This window comes from Cucumis melo, chromosome 8, assembly GCF_025177605.1.
Source record: "Cucumis melo cultivar AY chromosome 8, USDA_Cmelo_AY_1.0, whole genome shotgun sequence".
NCBI classification, from domain to species: Eukaryota; Viridiplantae; Streptophyta; class Magnoliopsida; order Cucurbitales; family Cucurbitaceae; genus Cucumis; species Cucumis melo.
In genome coordinates this window covers 22,616,335-22,627,863 of record NC_066864.1, presented here as the reverse complement: position 1 = coordinate 22,627,863, position 11,529 = coordinate 22,616,335, and positions in this window count along the sequence as shown.

Sequence of the window (11,529 nt, the reverse complement as noted above, 5' to 3'; positions counted from 1 at the left end):
CAAGAAGCTTCCTTGATGATCATCTAGAGGAAGTAGTAGAAGTTACTACATGTCATGCTGTCAACATAGCAAAAGTCGACAACAATTATGTATCTTTTGAAGAAATCGACAGTTCAAATGAAATTAAGCAAAAGACTTCTATCTTTGATCGTATCAAGCCTTCAACTATTCGATCTTTGGTCTTTCAAAGATTGAGTATGGCCACGAGAGAAGAAGGAAATCAATGTCCAACATCTACTTCCACTCGAACTTCAGATTCAAAAGGATAAGTATTTCCACATCGAAGAAAGATCGACCTTCAACATCTGCTTTTGATCGTCTAAAGATGTCAAACGATCAACAACAAAGAGAGATAAAATTTTTGAAGGCAAAACTATTTCTTCAAGATAACAATAATAACGATAAGATCCATAGTCGAGTCCCATCACACATGAAGAGGAAGTTATCTATTGATATAAGTACAGAAGGTTCCTTAACAGTGAAGTCAAGACTTATTATATTCTTCAATTCTACAAACAAAGAAGGTGAACAAATCCTTGATGAAAATATGAGCTACTAAACATGCAAAGCTCCTTATCGCAAGAGCCTAAACTGCATGATGCTCCTAACTCACATAAGCTTAAAAGGTAAATGGCTAAAAAAAAATTGAACTACGTTATGACTTGATCCCTATATTATAAAAGATACGTAGACAACTTAAGGGAAACTTTAAGTTCAGTCCAGTAAAAAATAAAAAAGAACTCAGTTGAGAAGAATGGAAAACAAAAGCCGTGTCATGACCACGTAAAGCATGGCACTAGGTAATTTATGGTATTCATTCTCATTAAAGAATATCAACTTAAAGTTGAAGATGCCCTATTAGGGGCAATATATCAAATCAAAGAGATGTTGCACTATGAGCAAAATACTGCAAAATTAGATGCTCATAGGGGGCATCACTCCTCTGAAGTTCAACACTCCATCCTTAAGTTTAAATCAAGTTCCTCGTAATCAAATTCTGAGACTTTGTTAATATTTCTATAAATTCAAGTTCAAAGATTTCATCAAGGCTCATTCAAATGCTACTCCATCGACTTTGAGGATTGCACTGTTACTTTTTCATATACAGGATCGAAGGTTTCATCGATGTATTCTCATATTCAAGCTCGAAAGCTTCATCAACACGTTCTCATATTCAAGCTCGAAGGCTTCATCGACGCTTTCTCATATTTAAATTCAAAGGTTTTGTCTTCTTCAAGCAAGCGAAAAAAAAAACCTTCATCATTGCCTTTTCAAGCAAGTTTGAAGACTTTAGGCTTTATTAATACAGAGGTGGCTTTGCCTCATCTGAGAGAAATGTCGATGCAAAAAATAAAAAAAGACTCTACCTCATTTCTAATATGTTGTAGCCTTGAGAGGACGACAATGGTGCAGCTCCGCCTTTACTTCTCCAAGAAGACGTCGATGGTACAGTTTTGCCTCCATCTCTCCAAACAATAAAGGCACCCGATTGCTCCTACCAGGATGATAGATCTGACGGTAAAAGCCCGATCGTCTTCTAGTAGAAGTTGAATCACTAACGGTGGAGTCACCTCTCCAAACGACAAAGGCGTCCGATCGCTCCTACCAGAACAGTGGATTTAACAGCAAAAGCCCGATCGTCCCCCAATAGAAGTTGGATCGCTGACGTTAGAGTCACCTCTCCAAACGACGAAGGTGTCTGATCGTTCCTACCAGGGCGGTAGATCTGACAAAAAAAGCCGATCGTCCCTCAGTAGAAGTTGGATCGCTAACGAATGAGTCACCTCTTCAAACAACGAAGGTACCGATCACTCCTACCAAGGCGGTGAATTTGACGGCAAAAGTCCGATCGTCCCCTTGTAGAAGTTGGATCACTGACGATAGAGTCACCTCTCCCAACGACGAAGATGCCCAATCGCTCCTATTAGGACGATGAATCTGACGACAAAAGCTCAATCGTCCCCTAATAGAAGTTGGATCATTGATGGCAGATTCACCTCTCCAAACGACGAATGTGTTCGATTGCTGCTACAGGGTGGTGGATTTGACAGCAAAAGTCCGATCGTCCCCCAATAGAAGTTGGATCGCTGACGGCAGAGCCACCTCTCCAAACGATGAAGGTGTCGATCGCTCCTACCAGAACGGTGATCTGACGGCAAAAGCCCGATCGTCTCCTAGTAGAAGTTGGATCGCTGACGACGAAGTCACCTCTCCAAATGATTGCAGAAAAAAGAAAAGAAAAAAGAAAAAAAGAATAATAAAAAAAGGAAAGAAGAAAAAATAATAACCTTTTGAAGACGCGTTTGGAAGCAAAAAAGGGCACGACAACTTTGATTCCTAAAAAAAAGGGACAGAGAGTTAAAAAAATTATTAGAAAAGAAAAAAAAAAGAAAAAAAAGATATTTTTTTCTCTCATACCTTTGTTCTGTTTCATGAGGAAAGAATTATCAAAGTATGAGTCTATTTATAAGGCTTATGTCCAATTTCTAATAGGATTTGGAATGATTTTAAAATTTTCAAATAATAAAATAAAATCAAAATTCAATTATCTTATATTATTTTATTTTGGAATAAAATCTCGGATTTCACTTTTGACATATTCAAACATATTGTAAAATAAAATAAAATAAAATAAAATCTTGAAGTCCACTTTTTGAGATAATTAAGCGTATTTAAATATTTCAAAAATTTAGATTTTACCACCATTTTTATCTCAAATTTAAATTGGAGCCATAAATCTAACTTTACCCAAGATTAAGGTCTTGTATTTATCTCAAAAATTAAATCTGGTCATTTTATCCAAAATTAAAATTGTTCATTCCAAATTTTTGTGCATACTCAAGACAAATTAGGGTATGCTAGAAACATAATCCTTATCTCAAATTAAAATATGCTTTCAAATTTTATAAAAAAATCATTACCAAATTTAAATTTTTATTCTTGAATTAAAGTAAGACAAGGATAAAACCTTAAACTTTTCTCAAATTAAGGATTGCCCATATTCCAACCTTTATTTTTTAAATCAAACTCATGTACTAAATTCATAGTTTGATTCATTTGATACGTCAAATTGAGCAAAAAAAAAAAAAAAAAGACTTTCAATTTATCTTTTCGAGATTCACACACCCATACACGTGCATAAATCTCGAAAGAGGCATTTGTTGAATGAGAAATTTTGGAACCAATTACAAATTGTCACATCATTTACTAAAATAATTGTATTTGGGATTAACTGAAAGTTGACATTGTCCTAAATTAAATTTAAAGACAAATTGGACAATTCTAATGATGTCACATGTCTTTTTTATGACAATTGAATCAAATTAATTATTTTGGTTCAATTAAATATTATTTATTTGGGTTAAAATTCAATTAAACAAAAAAAAAAAAGCTTAATTTAGATTAAGCCCATAGGTATGGTCCATGGACCGGTCCAACACCTATTCCATGAAAAGCCCACTAGGGAACTCTATAAATAGAGAAATTCTCTTCATTTGTGATGAGAAATTTTTGACTCCAAAAGGCTTAGAGAGAATTTTTTCAAAGAGCTAAAAGACTCCCTAACTCCTAAAGTCGACCATCCTCGAAAATTGAAGCTCCTTTGCTCCCTCAAATCAAGTGTAAGCATCCAGCCGAGAGAGAATCAGGGGATCAAATTCTAGAGATCGAACCACATCGCATCAAATCAACATAAATACAACATCAACACAAGTTCAACTCCAAGAACCAAATTTCTCCGAAAATCTTGTGTGAACACTCCAATTTCGAACAATAATAAGTATTAAAACCAATAATCCCAACATCTTAACTATTTAAGATAACTAGAAAAATCCAAACAAAATATTTACTGGCAAAGCTTAATTCGACGAGAAATATTCAAATACGAAAATCCATTTACTCAAATAAGGAGATTTCAATCGTCCTTGTTTCATCGGATCTTAAACCATATAGAATACCCACAAAAAATAAAACCTTTAAATATGCTCTTACGAATAGATGGATCTAAGCAATAATTGAAACAAAGCATATGGCTTCATGTCATGGATCATAAGAAGTGGAGAATTGAACAATAATTGAATGATTTCTTTCTCGATTGAGAACCAAAACTCATACGAAAATTTAATTCAAGCATGAATCAAAGACAATAACAAGAACTGGATGATCAAAGTGTAGCAATCGATTGGCATAGCAAGGATTTAACGACGAAATCTCAAATTCATACTGATTCTAGTGTGAAATCGTAGTTAATTTTCTTGATTTTCCTATCGCTGCTTCCTGAAGCTTGATGACAGTTCAAACGTTTTATCACTGCGAGAAGAACATGTTCGTGCGAAAAATATTCGTAGTGTTTGGTGAGCTCCTTCAAAGTATGAATGGAGCATTTGTGAGAGAGATGGAAAGTCACCGGAGAGCATTTGAGAGAGAAAAGAGAGAGGCGGCAGTGGCGATAAACGAAATAAGGGTTTTTGCGGTCGTAGTTCGTGAGAGGGATGAAAGTTTACACAGTTTTTTAAAAAAATTAGAAAGCATACGAATTGAGGAACTAAGGAGGGAAATAACTGATTTTTTATTAGGGTAATTTTTTAATGACACATAAATTATATCGTTAATTAACGACACGAAAATCGTGTCAAGAAAGCCTAAATTATGTCAAGAAAATTGTGTCATTAAAAATTCCGCATTTTTTATTTTCAACGACACATTTTAATCTGCCCCACCCTTTTTTTTATTTTTAACGACACAATATCTTGATTAGTAGTGTCGTTAAAACACATTTTTTCTGATAGTGCTTATTTGCGGACGACATACTCCTATTTGTGGAGGATAATGACAGATACATGAAAAACCTCAAGATGTCCATTAAGCTCTTTAAAATGGCCTCGGGCCTCAAAATCATCCATTAGCCCTATCAATGTTGATCTAGTGAGAACAAAGGAAGTAGTTGATTTATGGGGCTTTACTCCACAAAATTTCCCCATTGACTACTTGAGAACCCCCCTAGGTGGAAAACCTCAATCAAAGACTTTTTGGTCAAACACTGTTGAAAAAATCCACAAGAAACTCACAAGGTGGAAATATACTTAAGTCTCCAAAGAGGGTAGATCGACTCTACTAAATTCCACTCTTGCTAGTACCCCTACTTATCTTCTATCTCTTTTCGAAGCTCCTATTCAGATTGGCAAAGAGATTGAAAGATTGTGGAGGAACTATCTTTGGAAAGGAAACAACTTCAACTCTAGAAATCATATCGTTAATTGGAACCTTTGCACTTCACCGAAGGATAAAGGGGGCTTAGGAATATCCAAAATAAGAGATACTAATTTTTCTCTTTTAACAAAGTGGATTTGGAGACATCACCAAGAACCCAACACACTCTGGACGAAGGTCATTGATGCAAAGTATAAAAAAAGATTTAAAGGAGACACTCCAAGAATCAGCAAATATAGTTCAGCAAAAGCACCCTGGAGGTCAATTTTAAAAAGACTCGATTTGTTCGTTTCGAAAGTTACTTGGAAAATCAATAGTGGGGACACACTTTCTTTTTGGCATAATAACTGGTGTGGTAACATCCTTCTATCAAAAAAATATGGAAGGCTATATGCTTTAGCTAAGTACCAACATGCATCAGTCAAAGAGATGTGGGATCAAAGTACAAACAAATTTAGCCCAGAAAATAGTTGAATCAAAGAGAAATTGATACATGAAAGTCTATATCTGATACATTCCCTAACATCAACTCTAATGCAGGAAAAAGTAGACTTATCTGGTCTTTATGCAATAGTGGTTTATTCATGGCAGCTTCTGTCAAGAGAGTCATCTTTGAAGAAAGCTGCATCTAAAATCCAAACCCACAACAAATCTCGTTCAACCATCTCTGGAAGTCAAAAATACAAAAGAAATGTAAATTCTTCCTTTGGACTGTCTTTCATGAAAGATTAAACACATTGGACAAAATTCAAAGAAAGAACTCAAATTCCTACCTTAACCTGAATTGGTGTGCACTATGTAAGGTAGATGCCGAAAATATCAACCACCTTTTCATCCATTGTGCAAAAGCCAGAAGTATTTGGAATAATTTTTGTTGAAGAAACGGGAATCGCAATGCAAGAAACCTCAATCGCCAACCTTTGTTACCGAATATTCACCATAAACTAGAGGAACACATCTAAAATCTTCAAATTCAACATCTATGCGGCTACTTTATGGACGGTTTGGTTAGACAGAAACAATTGCATCTTCAATAATGTCATCAACAGCTTACACAAAAATTTGGAGAACATCTGTAAATTGGTAGGCATGTGGTCAAGCAGACACCATCTCTTCAAGGACGATAGTTATAGTTCTATTACTTTAAATATCAACGCTTTTATATAGTTTAGTGTGGGGCTCTCCTCTAGCCCTTATAACTACTATTTGGTTTACTAATAAAGTGAGGAATGAGGCATGCCTCAAGACCTCGAAAGTTTCTTCCAAAAAAAATTTAGACATATCACATTTTTGTTTATAATATATTCATGCAGAAAGTGGATTTAACAATTCAAACATCTTTGGAGTATATATAGGATTTTTTCTATCATCTATATAATCTTATTTCAAATATATACGAGGTTATTCTAATTGATTTTTTAAAATGTACATATTTAAAGTTGTTATATAATATATATTCTAGATTTTAATAATTTAATTTTAGTCTTATTTCAATTGATATATATTCAACATATTTTACGTTATATATGCTCGTGTATATTTACTTATTTTGAAAATATATAATACGACTTATTTTGAAAATATATACTACGTTAGGACATAAATTAAGATAAACAACATCAAATTATTTAAAATAAGCTCATATATATTTGAGATTTAAAACAAAATGCAGAAGGAACCACTAATATACTATCACACAATGGGAATGGTAAAAAAAATAAAAAAAAAACAAAAAAAAAACTTGGTGAAAGACGCATTATGTAGTGAGTAGTACACCGAGATAGGCAATACAAACCCAAAACATTTAATTAGAGCCCTAGAAAAAAGTGTAGCTAAGAAGACAACTCCATTACGTTGATCAAATGTGGGCAAATGGTTAACTCATAGTATATCCACGACCATTGAACCCTATCCTACAAGAAAGATGGAAGAATCCATGAATGAGGAAGAAGAAGAAGAGGGCGAAGGAAGAAAATAATAATGGACGGTGTAGTTGATTAGAAAGAAGATCGACTTTTTTTCTAGAGATTTTATGATTGAGAGAGAAAAGTGGGTATTTCTAATTTTTTTCCCCACATGTGTAGCATTTCCTATTTTTTATAGTTAGGCAAGGGTGAAATGTCATTTCGATCTAGTTTCTATGTAATATTTTAACTCATTAGCCTATTTGTGAAAAAAGCATGGCTAACTTTAGGTTATTAGTGTAATTGAGTATATTTAAATAGGCTACTAGTCTAGAAATCCCAAAGATTAAATTTCACAATCCTGTTGAGCTTGCTAAGTTTATCCTTTTTTTAAGTTAAAATTGATTTGATGATACCATGGAACTTACTTAAAAGTCGAAGTTGTTTTAACCAAGAGGTTCAAACTTTTTTTTGATGAAAAATAAGAGCTTTCAAATGACAAGACATTGTATTAAGCTTCTCTTTTTGTCTGCGAATTTGTAATTCTATTGCTCATAATATGACATGTAAATACAAGGCAAACAAATATCTCTATTTCTAGCTCGAAGATCCTCCCCCGGATCAATGCTATATTATGTCTAGTGGTTTGATGTCTCTGTTTTATTTTTCTTGTTTTATTGAAAAAAAAATTGAGGGCAAAAAAGGTACTTGAGGTACAGAGGGAATACATATATCAAGAAAATATAATATTAAAATGATAAAATATATAATGTGAGACCCGTACCTAAAGTAAAAGGTTAAATTTCGGTTAAGTATGAAAAGTAGGCGTTTTGGATGAAAGAATGTGGAGAGAAGTTAATTCTGGGTGTTGAAGCAAGACTACGCAAGAAGAGGTTGGCAATTGAGTTAGTTCGCGAGAAGGGTTATGCAACAAGATTTTTGAAGGTTAAGTGTTAGTATGCGATTAAGGTTCTTTGCAAGTTGACACACTAGGCGAGGAGTAAAGAAGTTTCCCAAAAATTTCTTAAATTTACTTAATTGGCCACGTGTAGGAGTTTAAGCTAAGCATGATTAAGTTAAACATGAAGTTTACACGTGTACCACTATGAGTAGGAGCTAGTGTGATAACAGAAGTTTAAGCATGACTAATCTATTTTAAGACTATTATAAATAGGGGTTGAAGTCAGATGGTTCATAAGTCTGTTGCTGAAATTCTGAAAGAATTTAGTCAAGTACGGAAGCTGTTGTGGAAAGGCTATGCGAGAAGGAGAATATTTGAAGCAAGAGGAGTATTTATATGAAAAGATTATACTATGTTTCAAAGTATGTTTTATAAGGATTTAATGATTGTGAAATGATGTTCAAACCATTAGTCCTCTTGCTATCAACGAGCTAACTGTTACGTGCACATAAAGAGTAAAAGAAGTTTATGTATAGAAGGCGTGCTTGGTGAAATGAGGCGGGACAATGCATAAAAGATGTGTATTATGCTTCGACCTAAGAAACAAGGAATGAATCAAGATATTCTCAGATGTTGTTGATGAAAAGGTCATCTTAGTAGTCTAAATGCGAGATGATGAATCTTGCTTAGAGAATGATTCAGGTTCTTAGCGAAAAGGAATGATTGATGACTAATGTGTGTTTGCATGAAATGTATGTTTTGTGCGATTTGATTTGCTTATGTGAAAAGATATGTTTAAGCAATTTTGTGTGATTAAAGACGTTTATGAAAGGTATTTCACAAAAAGGATTTCTTAAGACCTCACTAAGTCTTTTGACTTGTGTTTTAAAGTTTTACCTTCCAGGTATCAGATGTTAAGGCTTGTAAGGAAATGGTAAAAAGCTTGCTAAGCGAGAAGAGTTGCCAGACGTTTTGTTTTAAAGTTTAAGTGTTGTTTTATGTATTGTTGTAAAGTGTTGTACTCATATGACTTAGGTAATAAAAGTTTGAGTTTGGATACTTGCGATTGTGCTAAGTTTCTATATAGCCTAAAGGTTTATTTTTACGTTAAGTCAAGGTAAAGCTACTAGGCGATTAAGCATAGCTTAAGGACCTCAATTTGAGTTTCTTTGGAGTTTAATGCGTCAAAGATACTTTAATTCCTATTGCGTCTCGCATGGCGAGTTAGGACGCGTGCGGGGCGGGGTGTGACATATAATATATAAATAAAATAAAATAAATAATAAATTGAGAAAATAAGAAGAAATAAAGCTCTCCAAAATTTTCAACTATCATCATTATCTCTACTATCTCCACACTACAAGAAATCGAGGATCTCTCGACATTTAAAAATGTTGTCAGAAGATGAGTGTTAGCAAAGACCCTATCTCCCAACGACGTATAAAGGTGTCTACAACTAAGAACTAAACTTGTAATTTGAGGAAAAAAACTGCCAACACCTTATATGTACACATTGGGAGAGAGGTTTAACTCGTGATAAGCATTTCAACCCATTAGGAGTTCTCTTTTAAAACCCCCATTCAGATATACATTTCACAAATCTGAAGAGAGGAGAGGAGAAATCCAAAAAACTCATCAGAGTCGAGCGTCTTGTCCCTTCTGCCTTTGGCGAATTTGTTTTAAAATTAGACCAGTATGCGTGTATGACAAGATCCACAAAAGACCTCTATTTATAGAAAAAATGAAAAGTATGTGTGGATTATATGGACACTAATGATGTGTTATATTTACATCATTGTACAAGAAATAGGATATAGTTATATTTTGACACTTGGAAATGGACACTAAGGTTGGGAATCTATTTAACACATCTATTTATAATATTTATAATACTTCCTCTTTAGACGTCCATTAAGTATATGAAATATGTCTTGTTAAAACCTTACTAAGAAAAAACCCAATGGAAAAAAATTCCAGTAAAAGAAAAAGAGTACATATTTCATATAATTTCTTCACTTACAAAAATACAATTTACTCCCCCTCATGTAAACATCACTTGAGATCTTTGAGTCGTCGCATTCCAATATTATTTTGTTGGAGAGGAAATGTATCTTGCCAGTTGCATTAAGATATGGTATTTCTGAACCTAAAAGTTCTTCATTATGATCTCAAGGTCGAAATATATATTTCTTCACATCTAGTGAACGAACTTTCTTTGGAATATTCAATGGAGGTGCTTTATCTATATAAAATTTTTTTAAAAAAATTTCCTGTGTGAATTGACTAATGAGCAAATATCTCATCTACTAAATGCTCAATTTGCAAGCGAAGACAATTATTTTGTTTTTTTAGATCTTTCATTTCAAATTCTTTCTTAAGATATTCTATTGTTATTAAATTATCAACATATACAGTTATATAGCAAATATTGATTGTGATGTCTTCGCTTGGACATATTGGATTATTTTGAAATCATTATTTCAATAAATATTCGTTTAGGTGATTATACCACATTCGTCTTGATTGGTTCGGTCCATGAAGCGATCTCTATAATTTTATTGGATATAGTTCTTGAGAACTTGATTTAGATGTTTTAGGTATCTTAAATCCTTCTGAAACTATCATATAAATATCATTATCAAGAGATCCATATAAATATGTCGTGACTATATCCATAAGATGCATGTCCAGACTTTCATATACAGTCAAGCCAATTAAAAATCTTAATGTGATTGCATCCATAATTGGAGAATATGTCTCTTCATAATCAATAGCAGGTCTTTGTGAAAAACCTTATGCAACTAATCTTGTTTTATATAGTATGATATCAATATTTTAATTTCTTTTTCTCACAGATACTCATTTTTATCCTAACTTTGACCCCTTCTGGTGTTTAGACTACTGGTTTAAAAACTTGACGTTTTGAAAGTGAGTTTGATTCTGCCTCAATTGCTTCTTTCAATAAAGACTAATCTTTTCTTTGTTGACATTCTTCAACAAATTTTGGTTCAGGATTCTCATTTTTCAGATATAATATAAATAGCGACATTATATGAAAAAATGTTACCAACAACTACATTAGTTCAATTCCAATTTTTTTCTATCGTGTCATAGTTTATTGAAATCTCATCATTATCTGATTCTTTAGGTATTTTACATTCTTTACTAGTTATGTATATGATTTCTTCACGGTTATTTGTATCGTGACATAGTTGTTTTGATTATTGACTATTTTTCTTTTTTTAGTTCTTTTATCTTTGGAACCCATTGGTCTACCACACACTTTTGGCGTGATCAAGATTCATTAATGACAATTTCCTATGCTATGATATCAATTTTTATGGGACATTTGCAGCTGGTATATGTGACTTAATTACTTTATTTGCATTTGTTAACTGATTTGCTATATTTTGCAAACAAATTATATTTTAACTTCAAGTTCATATTGATCTGTACGGAAATCTAAATAAGACAATAATGATGTATTTCATGTAATTTCTTTTTCTAACTTCTGAA